Here is a 14,211-nt window from a genome sequence, read left to right as displayed (position 1 = left end):
ATTAATATTGCCTCAGACAAGTGGAATTCCCCAGGGACTGCACATCCTTTAGGACATATTTCAAAAGCCAGTATTCCATCTGAGGGCACCTGAGGAAAATTTCAAAGCAGTACCTTCGGTAGCTAATTCTTAAATAAACACGTTAGCGGGAACCTCTGTAGTTAGGTCGTGCCAAGCATAAAGATGCTCAAGGACGTTAAGTGACCTCCGAGTAAGGACACATTTAAATGCTAACTCAACAGGGAATGCAGACACATTCTGAAGGTGAACCTGGGACAAACAAAAGACCAAACCAAAAAAAAAAAAAAGGCAACAAAACCAAACCACAGCAAGCATTGGGAGGAACATCTGCTACTGAAATGCAAAGAAAAACTGCAAGTCCTCTGTTTGACTGCTCTCAAGGACAAAGCTTCTGGCATGGAGTTGGCTTGTGGAGACATTCTCATAAAGGTCTGACTACTACCCTCTCATGCTGGAAAACCCAACACTGTGCCGATTCGGTCAAAGGCTGTGACAGGGGTTGGCTTCAGTGCTTGGCCAGACTTAAGAGATGGCATGGGTGTGGGCTTGGCACACAGCAGACATGGGCCAACTCTCCAGGCACACCCTTACCTATTGGACAGTGGGTTGGTTCCTAACCTCTCTGTGGATCCCCTGCTTTAAAAAAAAAAAAAAATGGCCCTCCATGCACTACTTATCCCGAAGAGTGTCAACTCAACAATAAGCACTTCTGGAGAACCAGGAAAAGGGAAGAAGCATTTGGTACAAATGATGTGATGGAAAGGACCTAAGCTTTGCAAATAAGCAGATCTGGATTCATGACATTGATCTTCCTTATTTCCTGAGCAACAATGGGCAGGTTAATGAATCTCTCTAAGCCCTGGTTTCCTCAACTGTAAAATGGGGGCAGATAATATCTTCCTTCAATATATGTTATGAGGTTTAAATGGGATAATGGTAGAAAGGCATCTGTCACCTGGAAGGCCATCATAGGTAGTGTCTGCCCAGGCATGCCTATCTTCTTACTCCTCTAGGGGAAAGTGGAGGAGATCCTATTGGGCAAATGACCTTGAGAAAGAGAAACAGGCATTTGGGAATGATCTGCATCTAGAACTGCCAAGGTCTTCCATCAATTCAGTGGAAAGGCCACTTACTACCTGTATAAACTTTAGGCAAAGGAAAAGCCTCTGATATCTTCCTCATAGAATCATCACAGAGGTTAAATCCACCATCCGCAAAAGCCTACTGTCCACGAAGTCAGAACTTAGCAAATGGTAACTTAAGGTGGAGATACACGTGGTGGCACTGAATTAACTGTAACACTGCTCACAATGGATCACCAACCGAGACAGTGAAAGCTTTTCCTTACCTGGAGATTTTACCAAATGGGAATTTAAACTAAACAGAGATCAGACATCCAGGAAAGGGTCGTCAATTGGAAATCCTTACATGTGGCCCCATGCTGCCTGAGGCAGGCTTACCAAGCAAAGGAAGGGGGTTCCTCCCTGGCTCCCATGTTAACCATTAAATAGCTGTTCTGGCTGTCTTCCTGGCTTAATTATGCTCCAATAATTCTGACAAGACGGGCTGAGCTTCGCTATAAGTCATGACAGTGGAAATCCTAAAATAAAAGGAAGATTAACGACATGACCTCAATATTGGCATGATGGCCCATTAATTGGAAATTATGGATTTAATTGAATTCTGAGCATAGCACTGGCAGCTGGATTAAATTTTCTGAGAACTGTTTCTTCACCCACAGGAAGATAACAAAATATACCAGTGACAAATAAGCCAAACATTGGGTGTTGCTTATGAGACACATAGATAATTGATTATCTCCCTGGCATGCTAGTTAACCAACCATCAAAAGTCTGAAGTCAGGTTGGGAGGAACCATAGCCATCATTTCTACCACCTTCCCTGTTTTCTACATGCTTAAGGGTGCTATGTAACTCTTTGGACCTCAATTTTGAGATAAAAATTGTAACTGCAATACAAACACACACACAGACACACACACACGAACATATGTATATAAGAAGTGCTCAATAGGTCCCATTATCATCATGCCATCTTTGCCACCATCCACTACTACAAGGAGCCTGGAGGGGGAAGGGGGACAGGAAAGAGCCATGTGGCTTCTCTTCTGCAGGCTGCAGAAATGGCACCACAAAGAGCACAGACAGGTCACTGTATGCCCAGGGCCTTCCTGAGTTCAAGGTAGCTCTGTCTCTGCTTGGCATCTGGCAGATGCAGATACTTGTATGTCTCTTCCATTTCCTGCAGTCTGGTCTGTGTGAGTCCATCTGCTCTTAATCCAAAGACTGACAGGCATGAATCCTCACCCAATGCTGAGAGATGGGAATTAGTCTCCTCTATAGAAGAGAAGGAGAGGACTCTGAGATGGTGACTAATGTGTCTAAGGCACCAACTGTGATATGTGCTGAAACCAACACGCACTGTTTCCTCAGGGAATTGGGAGGATGTAGAGGGTGTGTTAAGAGGGTGGGAGGTGAGACTAGGAAGGTGAGTGATCTGCAAGTCCCCAGAGGCTCGAAGGTCAAATTAACCACTCCTTCAAAGGAGCGGACATTTATTTAGAATTACTGGGAGGGGTGGAGGAATGTTTTATTGAAGCTGCAACAAGACAAATTAACTGAGAATCAGAAAGAAATGCTTAGTGAGAACAGAGACGGTGCTTAATTTATATCTATACCACGCACCCAGGAGGACACCTACCAAGATAAACAAATAGGACACTGAATCGAGCTGAATTAAATCTGTCAAGAAATCAAGAGCCCCACTTCACTCTTAAACTTCCTGCAATTGCCTTGAAGTGCCGCAAGGTAATGGCTGTAGCGATCACTTATTAATCACCTTCTGACTGCTGGGAACTGGTACTCCAAGCGTTATACCCATTATCTCATTTAATCCTCACAATTAGGATTCCAAATAAGCTTTACTATCCCCCTTTTACACATGAGCAAACTGAGGACCCAACACACAAATACAGACACACAGCCAAGGCTCTTCCCAAGGTCTGTCTTCCTCGAAAGCCCATGATCTTCTCAGCACATAGGAGAAGTGCTGTCCCATATGTCTTTGTTAAAAGCTTAAGACACAAAGGAAAATGGTCAAACCAGAGAGCACCACTGGAGAATAGAGAAGCCAGCTCCTGGCCCGATGTCTACTCTGGTATGATCTATGGATATCTTTTAAGATCAGACATTCAGAAGGGAAAAACTGAGAAAAATCAGGCACTGGGAAGGCACAAATAAAGGAAAACTGCCTTCTGAGACTTTGACATCGGAGGAAGGCCAAAGCCTAGCTGTGTTTATGGTCCCTCATAAGGCCTTGGTGGTTATATAAAGGGATGTTGGCTTAAGATGTTCTTTCCTCATATGTGGAATCTAAAAAAGCCAGGAGCACCTGGGCGGCACAATCGGTTAAGCACCGGACTCTTGGTTTCAGCTTAGGTTGTGATCTCAGGGTCATGAGATGGAGACCCAAGTCAGGCTCCTCACTCAACATAGAGTCTGCTTAAGACTCTCTCTCCCTCTCCCTCTGCCCCTCCCCCCTGCTCTCTTTTCCTCTCTCAAATAAATAAATAAATAATTTAAAAAGCCATACTCATAAAAACAGAAAATAAAATGGTATTACCAAGGGCTGGAAGGTAGGGGGATAGAAGAGATGTTGTTTACAGGGTACAAACTTGCAACAAGTAGTAAATAAGTCTTAGAGATCTAATGCACAGCATAGTAAATACAGACAATAATATTGTATTATAATCATCCAACTTGCTAAGAGACTAGAACTTAATTATTTCAACCACAAAAAAAGAAATGATAATTATGTGACATGATGGAGGTATAATCGCTCTAATGGCAATCATGCTACAATATATAAATGTATCGAATCAAGGCACTGTATACTTTAAATTTACATAATGTTATATGTCAAATATATTTCAATTAAAAAAAGATGCACTTTCCTAAATTAGCCTCTTCTTGCTGCCTAACGGTACTCACCCTACAGGCACACACAGTCTTCCGGGTCCACAGCTGCTCAGACTCTGATTCTTGTGTTTACCAGCCACACGCACAAGTATTGCAGGAATGGCGACCAGAGCGCCCAAGACCGGAAAGAGCAAGAGCTCAAAGAACCAACTTGCGGACACGCTCTCCATCCTCCCCAGAGAACCATTCTGTGGACTGTGCAGACCTGCCCATTGTCAAGGCCCTTTGAGGTATAAAAGCACATTAGCACTAATAAACCCAGGGTCACAGCCTTCTTTGAGAAGGCTATGGCTGAGAGAGACGATAAATCATTAGCGGTACCTGGTCTCCCTTGGTGCCTGTCAGATCCCAGCTAAAATGATCAGAGCTCACAGGCTCTGAGATTTCAAAGATGGGCACTAGCAACCACAAAAAAAGAGTCTTGGTAAAAGAGGGACAACATGAGAGCCTGAAAGCAGGTGGCCTTCCATCATGAATAATGTGTCTTTACAAAACCCAAAGAATGGTCCAAGTGTGGGTTAGTGGATGCATTTTAAAGGTTTGGTGCCCTTCTCTAAAAGGAGGCAAGAGGATTATAGCCAGCTTACACAGAACTGTTATACATGTTGGAAAAGGGTGATACAGCTTTTTGTTAATGATCTCGGTCCCCACCTGACCCCTCGAAAAAGTCTGTCAATGTATACTGTAATTGTACATGCAAATGTAGCAGCCCTGGGGGGGCTGATCTTCACTGGGTTCCCCCATGTGCCAGGTGTAAGCCATATGCTTCACACACACCGATTCATTTCACCCTTACAAGGACTCCACAAAAAAGGCAAAGATGGCCCCACTTTACAGGTACTGAGATAAGGCTCAGAGAAGTTACAGAGCCTAAGAAACCTTGTAAGCAGTGATACAAGGGGTTCCCAGGATTAAATGTCAGGTTTCTCCCTCGAGAAATCGTAGATGCCAGCCTACTGCATTAAAACAGCCTGGGGTGCTGGTTGAAAATCCAGATCTCCATATTTTTTCTGAACGGGAATCTCTGAAGGTGGGGCCTAAAGTGTACATCTTTCAACACCCCCCAGGAGCTTCTGATAAACAAGCAAGTGTAAGAACACAGCCACGCCCTATGCCACACTTCCTCATTGAAGATAAGCAGCTTTAAATGAAGGTGGGGTGGGGGGAGAGGGAAGGAGGAAGGGAGGGGGAGAGAAAGTGAGAGAGAGAGAGAGAGAGGGAGAGAGAGAGAAGGAGGGTAAAGGAGGGAGAGAGAGGGGGAGAGAAGGAGGGAAGGGAGGGAGAACGGGAGAAGGAGAGGGGGAGAGATGAGGGAGCTATCATTTACTGAGCATTTTTTATCTGCCAGGTGCTTCACATGTGCTACCATGTGTGAAACCTTACAACAACCTGCTGAATGGGATATTATTATACCCATTTCACAGAGGAGGAAATTGAGGCTCATTCAAGTTAAATAGTGGGGGGGCACCTGGGTGGCTCGGTTAAGCATCTGCTTTTGGTTCAGGTTATGATCTTAGGGTCCTGGGATTGAGCCCCACGTTGGGCTCCCTGCTCAGTGGGGAGTCCACTTCTCCTTCTCCCTCTGCCCCTCCCCCTACTCATGCTCTCTCTCTCTCTCTCTCTCTCTTACTTTCTCTCTCTCTTAAATAAATAAAATCTTAAAAAAATATTTTGAAAAATCTTTTAAAAATTTTAAATAATTGGATAAAAGTCACATATCTAACAAACAGCAGCCTAAGAACATGCATCAGGTCTCCCTGGCTCTCAATCCCGTATCCTTTTCCCACCACAGTCTTCATTTCCCCTTTCGGCTGAAGAGTAGAGGTCTCAGTGCAATCGCCAGCAGTGCCGGAGTGAGGTACGTCTGAAAGGGCCCCGAGAAGACCTTGTCCAACGTAAATCAGGCAGCAGAGATGGCATGTCCTGGGGCCTCCCAACTGTTCCCTCAGCAGCCACTGTCACTGGGCCCTGCCCAGGCGGGAAGCCTGGACTGGCCAAGGACGATGGGAGCAGCACGGGAGTGGAGCCAACACTCTCCTCCTCACACACATTCATACTGAGGACCCACATCCATACTGAGGTCCACTCCCTCACCAATATGAACCCAGGCATTTGGGAATTTGTATTATCTGGCTCTGGGGGAGAACCAAAGGAGTTCAAGTTCCAAATACCAGTATGCCCTGAAGCGGACAGCATACCCTCTTTCTGGGCAAAGTCTCTCCCTCTATAAAATGAGGAGGTGGAATTAACTGCTCCCTAAGGCCCTGTAACACTGGTGACTTGGTAATTCACAGACACTATAGAATGTGGGTGTGTAATTGTAATGTGTGCCATTTGCCACAGGGCAAGGGACAGGTAGGGCCCTACCAAATTGGACATGGAGTTGAAGTTTAACTGCCACCATAGGCGGCACTGGTCAAACAAAGACATTCAGATCTCCGTCATAGCTCCTGTTTTCTATTTCTGTCTGGGAGGCCCTGGTGGGGCTGTTATGTAACAGATCGGCCAGCTGCGAGCTCCTTCTGTCCTCTTCCCCTGCACTTGGCACTAATCTCGAACTGACTGACCACTCCCTTGGTGCCCTTTTTTGTAACCTTTAAACAGCTGCATCTTGCCTTTTTAACTGACTGTGAGCTCCTAGAAGTCCAGCCAGGTGGGTTAGATAGACTGCATACTCAGCACAGAGCAGGGAACTGTGGATGCAGTGGTAGTAAGAGTATTCTAGCATTCTGCTAGGAAAAATAAACGGTAACAAAATCAGCCAACATTTGAGCGCCTACTGTGTGCCAGAGATTATTCTAAATACTTTACAACCCTAAGAGGTATAGAATATTATCATCTTGTGTTTTGCAGATATGGAAACAGATAGAGAGGCTACGTTACCTGATGAGTTCACACAGTTAATAAAGGCAAAGTGCTGGCCATCTCTCCTATTTCTTGAATGAATACACCTAGATCCAGATCGAAACAACAGGTGAGGGTGTGTGCCTTTGGCATTAGACAGACCTGGGTCCAAACTCCGGCTTAGCAATTTACTAGCTATTCCTTTAGATAAGCACTTGAGCCTTTCTGTGCCTCAGTTTCTTCATCTGTAAAATGGGATAACATCTACCTTGTGGAGTTATTCCAAAAATCAGGGATAAATACCTGTGAAAGAACCTAGTGTTGTGCCTGGCTTACTCATCTACTCATGTATTTATTGAGTTGCTAAAAGGCTTCATGCTGGGTGCTAGGATAACAGAAGAAAGCAGGATCCCTGCCCTCAAGCTGCTCCCAGTTTATTGATCAGGTAAACATTAAAAAAGAGAGAGACCATGCCACATGCGAAGGACAGTATTATGCACTGGGTATCAGCAGAACACAGAGAAGTGTACCTCAGGGCAAGGAAAGCTGAATAGAGTCTGCAAGGATGAGTGAGGCTAGGGGCGCCTGGGTGGCTCAGTCGTTAAGCATCTGCCTTTGGCTCAGGGCGTGATCCCAACGTTCTGGGATTGAGCCCCACATCAGGCTCCTCCACTATGAGCCTGCTCCTTCCTCTCCCACTCCCCCTACTTGTGTTCCCTCTCTCGCTGGCTGTCTCTCTATCAAATAAATAAATAAAATCTTAAAAAAAAAAAAAGGATGAGTGAGGCTAACCAGACCCACCTGGACAGATGGCCTAAGGGCTCTTAGGGCTGGGTTATTCCATTCTACCCATTGATTAAGCAATATCTCCAGGGTATTGGCCTTGACCCTATTCTCATATTTCATATTCCATCTTTCAGAAAATACTGTCTCTGAAACCTTCAAATTTTATTCAGAATCCAAAATGTATGTAGAACTCTTACTTACCTAACACAGAGTGGAGGGACACGTGGGGGAAACATCTGTATATAATGAATACACATGCACATGTGCACACACACACACCCCCTCATATTTGCAAAGTGAAAAGATAAACTCAAAAATACCTAAGCAGCAGGAGACAGGGTCTAGGGAGCAGGGACAGAAGCTGGAGTTCTTTGAATACAACTTGTTTGATAGATTTGAATTTGGAACTATATAAATCTATAATTAAAAACATCCATTTAAAAGCAACCCCTAAAAAGGGAGAGCAAAAGGAAGTAAATGAACCCAACTAGGTTTCAAGTTGATGATATAAACCACACAGAGAGAAACTATCTCAAGTGACTTTAAGATACAAAATAACAGTCTTAAAGTGAAATATATCCAGACCAAAACACAACACAAAACAAAACAACCAAACAACGTTACAAACTTAAACTGGTTAGGTGGTAGTGTTGGTATTGTTATTCTGCGACTGTGTATTATGGCAAAAGGCAAATAAGTAATTATATTGGTATAATTGAGGACCAGGATTTTTGGAATGGGAGAAAAGAGATACAGATGTGAGAGATAGCAATGTGAAAGATGGATGGAATTAAGTAAAAATCCCACATTCCTGACTTTGAGTTGGAAGTATCATAATGAATCCATGATGTGTTTTATCTTTTAAAAAATGTGTTTCTAACTCTGTCCACTGAACAGGGCTAGACACAAAGACCAATTCAGCAGCAGTGAGCATCTAATCCAAGAGTGTAGTCCTGAAACATCATTTCCCTCTAAAAAGAACTAGGAACCTTTGAAAAATATCTGATTAGAGACTGGAGCAGAAAATGTACACAATGAGACTGATGTGTGATATCAGAAAGCAAGGGAAGATCAATGACCACTGTGATATGTCAAAAAGACTCAGACACCAAGGGAAGAGGTTGGCTCTGGCCAAAGATGGGTCCATTTGAGTAAGAATAATAACTGCACCAGATTGAAACAAATACACGTTTACAAACATGAGCCCGGTGATGGGTATTAAGGAGGGCACATATTGCATAGAGCACTGGGTGTTATACACAAACAATGAATCATGGAACACTACATCAAGAACTAATGATGTACTGTATGGTGACTAACATAACATAATAATAAAAGGAAAAAAAAACAAACATGAGTTCATAACAATAAGATAAAGAGAGAAGGAGAGAGAGAAACTTCATTAGTCACCCTTGCAGAAGACTAGGGAACCAATCCTTCATTTTTGAAAAATAAATAAAAAGAAAGAAAAATGAGCCATTCCTGCCTTTTATGAACTGTATTTCAGGGTAACCAAATATCTGATGAAGGGGAATATCTATTTCATAGAAGTATTCCAGCTAACAGATAAAGAATTATGATAGAATGTACCCTTCACAACTCCCAATAAAATAATGGAACTAGGCAGTGATCAGAAAAACAGAAACAACCATGCATTATGTACCCCCAGTGGAAATACAAAACACAATGTATGAGACAGTCTTGCAAGGATCTAGTCTGAATCTCAATCTGATCAAGCATTTAGATCTAACTACCGGGGAACACAGGGTACTGAGGAATAGGTTGTGTACCACAGCAATGCGGTCAGCCAGCAAAACACAGTTATTAGGAAAAATCTACAGTGCAGGTCACCCGATTTTTTCTACAAAGATATTACAAAGGGACAAAAAAGAGATGGAGAGGAGGTTTCAGAAGATAAAGAAAATTAAGAGACCTGTCAACCAACTTCAATGCATGAACACTATTGGATCCTTGTTCTAACAAACTATAAAAAGGAAAAATAAAACTCCTACTTAAAAGAATTGGGAAATTTTGAACACAGTGGATAGTTGATGATATTAAGGAATTGTTATTAATATTCTAGATGGAAGGAGAATATTGTGATAATGTTTTTAAAGGAAGATCTTATATTTTAGAGACATGTGGAAATGTAAAAGATGAAATGATACTATGGCTGGGATTTGCATCACAATAATCCAGAGGGCAGGTACAGGTACAGAAGAAGTAAGACTGATCACAAGTTGAAAACTGTTGTAGCTACGTGATAGAAACATGTGTTTCTGCTTTCTACTTGTGTTGTTTCCCCTTCCTACTTTCATATATATTTGAAAGTAGGAAGGTTTATGTATTTACATATTATACACATTATATGCCATAATTATAATGCAATATTTTATATATGCACATACGTATAGATATAATCCACCTCTCCTTACTAATGACCCGTGGTGCCACCAACCAGAGATGTAAGTCACCATCATTTCTCCCCTGAATTATCACAGCGGCCTCTTAACTGGTGTCTTTACCTCCACCCTTGCCTCGCTGCAGTCTGTTAAACGAAGAGCAACAAAAGCATTCTTCTAAGAAATAAGGCAAATTATGTTACTCTTCTGCTTAAAATCTTCCATTGGTTTCCTGCCCCACTTAGAGTAAAAAATCAAAGCTCTTGCAATGTCCTACAAGGCTCTGTAGGAGTCAAGCTCTGCATACCTCTCTGACTTCTCTCCAACTGCTCCTTCCCTGTGTCTTTGCTGCAGCCACACTGTGCCTCTATTCAACATATCCTTAGCTGTCTCAGGGCCTTGGCACGCACTTTCCCACTCTTCCCCCAGATATGCGCATGGCTTGCTTCCTCACTTCCTACAGGTCTACTTAAATGTTCCTTTCTCAGAGAGGCTTTCCAGATTGCCCTATATAAAGCAGCACCCCCAGGCTCCCTATTCTAGTTTATTTTTCTTCATGGTATATTTTTATCTTTTTTTTTCCTTTTGTCTCCACCTACTAGAAAAGGAGCTGCATAGAAAAGGATAGACATAGTTTGTTTGGGGCACTGTTATTTCCCAAAGTGTCTGGCTCCATAAACATTGTTAATTTTGTTTTTAAATTTTGAACTATAAACTAGCCAGCAATACTTGACAGACTGTTGAGCAAAGCGTGGTGGGGTAGGCAGGAAACACTTTATGGAATGCTTATATCCCCTTTAAGACACTTGAATTTTGTCTTGCAGGTGATGGGGAGCCTCAAATTATATACAATACCCTTCAAATCTTAGTGATAGTCATTCTTACCACCTTTGTTATTATCTTAAAGGAAACACATGCGTTTTGGTGTTTATATGGTATATACATTAGAAGGTCTATCACCTTCTAAAAGAGCTGAATCGCTGTACTTCTGGTTAGTCACTTAAAGACATATGTTTCCTCCTGCACTAGAATAAAATGTCCCTGCATAAAGAGATATGGCCACACACAAATAAGGTAATCATTTGCCCATAAGGTTCTTGGAATAAAAAAGCCCCAACCAAGGGCAGTAGCAGCTTGGGGAGGGAGTGGTCATTTGGAGAGGATCTGTTCAAGAATCAACAAATCTCTTTTGTGGATTGACCACAAAAGCCCAAAGGTTTTATGGCAAAAATGGGTGAATACAAAGAGATCTGAGAGGCCCCTTATCTCCTCCTCCTGTTCCTACAGGCAAACACCAAAACCATCACACCTTCTACAAACCCACAGCTAGCTAGTGCCTTAGGTCAGGCCAATTTCATCTGCAGCCTAAGTGTCCCACTAAGTCTCCCTATGGCCAGCCTGGAACCCTTTCAGTCCTCTCCAGAAAGATGTCATTAAAATACAAACTTAATCTTATCAAGCCCTTCATAGAAACTTGTAGGTGCTCCAGGTAACAGGGTCTACAAAACCTCAAATGACCTGGATGCTGCTTACCTCGACAGTCTCACCTCCTGTGTTCCTCCCCAATTTGCCAGCTCCCTGCTCCAGTCCCGGGAAACCACAAGGGTTCTCCCAATAAATAGCCCACGCTCTGGCTTTCTTCTGAACTGTGTACATGCTTTTCTAGGTTTCTTGTGCTGCTCAACAGTATTTTTGCTGTGTTCTCTCCAGCAACAATTCTGCATATGTTACATTTTGTGTTTTATCCCAAGAAAAGCCATTCTAAGAGACCTCACATCATTTATCACCTTGCCAGACGCTGTCAGGCTTAAGGAGTTTTGTAGTCTATATTCTCCTAGTTCTTTGTCAAACACAATTACATCTTACACTTGGAATCTTCATGTCTGCCTAGAAAATTCTGCAAGTATAATCTCATCTTGGAGTCTTCTTTTTCTCTGGATACAGTTTTATTACGGCCCTCTCTCAAAGCAGGGATAAATTAACCTAACAACAAAACTGCCATCTCTTTCTCAATGATCTAGTTCAAGAAGTTCAAAACATATCTTCAAAAGGATTTCTTATAATGAGTGAATCAGATATGGACATGGCTAAAGCCTTGGTTACTTTGTGAAATAGTTTTATTTCTATTCATATCTATGCTTCTAAAAAAGGTCACGCAGTTCCCTCTCTGTCTCACAGCCATCTCCAACTCAGCATCTTGGCCGCCCTCAGACCTCCAGTGAAGCCCAAGATCATTCAAAAGAGGAGCAAGAAGTTCAGCAGGCACCAACCAGACCGATATTAACCGTAACTGGCGGAAACCCAGAGACACTGACAGTAGGGTGCACAGAAGATTCAAGGGCCAGATCTTGATGCCCAACGCTGGTTACAGGAACAACAAGATAACAAAGCATGTGCTGCCCAGTGGCTTCCGGAAGCTCCTGGTCCACAACGTCAAGGAGCTTGAAGTGCTGCTGATGTGCAAGAAATCTCACTATGCAGAGATTGCTCATAATGTCTCCTCCAAGACCTACAAAGCCATTGTGGAAAGAGTAGCCAGCTGGCCATTACAGTCACCAATCCCAACACTGGGCTGTGCAGAGAAGAAAATGAATAGACAGCTTACGTGCATGTTGTACTTGTGTTCATAAAACCATAAAACTACCAAAAAATAAAAATAAAATAACAAAATAAAAAAGGTCATGCAAATGATTGACAAATCCTTAGTAAGTGATTCTCCAGGATCTTGCCTTTAATGTGGTATCATCAAACGCAAGGCAATATTAAAGATTAATCAGATAGTCCTGAGGAATTATGGACTCAGGGACATTATAGAAAGTGTTATTAAGGTTAGTACAGAATAGAATTTTCAGTTATTTCCTTAAAATATTTGAAACAACATTCATGGAGAAAAAAAAAATCCCTAAGATATTGTCCTAAAGGTGGCACTATATATATATATTTTTTTAAGATTTTAAAGCTACTATTTTTTTCAGAAGTGTGCCTCTAAGTACAACATCTGGGTTGTAGTCCTGATTCTGTGACCTGTTAGCTATGTTGTGACTTTGGGCAAGTCACTTACCACTTTGAGCCTCACTCTCCTCGGCCACAAAATGAAGATAATTATACTCAGCTACAAGCAGTTGTAAAAATAAAATAAAATGATGTCCGAGGAAGCCCTTCATAAACTAAAAATAAGACTTTGATGGTTTGTACTCACGGCCAATGCCAAAGAGCAATGCGATTAGAAGATAGAGCTCTTTCCAGAACTTCAGTTCTCCACCTAAGAGTCCATTTATTTCACCAAGCTGTTATTTTTATTGTTATTGGAAGTACATCAAAAGGATTTCTGCTGAGCCTGGGCAAATAATAAGTCCAGAATGTACTATCAAATTCCCACAATTAATTACTGGGCTTGCATTCTTTGTGCTTGCTTTTTTTTTTTTTTTAAGAACCTTTTGGTATTTTACAAACCTTAATATGAATAGCTGAATTAACCTTAGATTAAGAAACTAAGTGCTCAAACTGGAACCGTGTGCAAATATCCTAGCAATGGATGGACTACTGCCAGCTAGTGCACATCTGTGAGGCTCTAGTCACTGTAAATACAAGAATCTGCCATTGTTTTCAGAGCAGCTCAGCACCTCTACCAACAGAACACCCTTTCAGTACCCTCCACTTTTCTATAAATCCCAGGTTTGAGAAACTGGGTAATCATCTGATTTTCAACCCTTTACTGCGTAAATGGATTTTAAGAGGAAAGGGAGATCTAAATATCTTTAGACACCACTGCTAATATCAAAACATCACTGCTTTCTTTCTATGTTCAAAGACCCTGGAAGATCTAAAGAATTCAGAAAGGAGTATTGCCCATATAACTACTTCCAAAGGTGTGTTTAATGACACAAAAAAGAACAACACTTCATCAAGGGAGTTGTTGATCACTCTTCCAAAGATACCCAGGCAAAGTAAAATTTGACAAGCATGATGGCACTTACCCCGACATCACTGAGGTTTGCCCCAAAATAGCCACTGAATCTCCACTGGGGGTGGGGGTACCACTAACAATGAGCTTCTATCTCTCCTTCTTTTTTTTTTTTTTTTTAAGATTTTATTTATTTATTTGACAGAGATAGAGACAGCCAGCGAGAGAGGGAACACAAGCAGGGGGAGTAGGAGAGG

General features: G+C 42.2%; 1 protein-coding gene and 1 pseudogene across 3 annotated transcripts in view; one reads left to right on the top strand and one right to left on the bottom strand.

Moving 5' to 3' along the window:
• The window catches only part of DNAJC6 (DnaJ heat shock protein family (Hsp40) member C6), a 140,803-nt gene that overhangs the window by 59,537 nt on the left and 67,055 nt on the right, over positions 1–14,211 (bottom strand). The window lies entirely within an intron of this gene.
• LOC123795409 (large ribosomal subunit protein eL32 pseudogene) lies at positions 4,118–12,646 on the top strand (annotated as a pseudogene).

The sequence above is a fragment of the Ursus americanus genome, chromosome 12 (genome assembly GCF_024610735.1).
Source record: "Ursus americanus isolate L20-20 chromosome 12, mUrsAme1.1.p, whole genome shotgun sequence".
Lineage (NCBI taxonomy): Eukaryota > Metazoa > Chordata > Mammalia > Carnivora > Ursidae > Ursus > Ursus americanus.
Note: the sequence above shows the minus strand (reverse complement) of the source record. Positions and strands in the feature narration are given on the sequence as shown.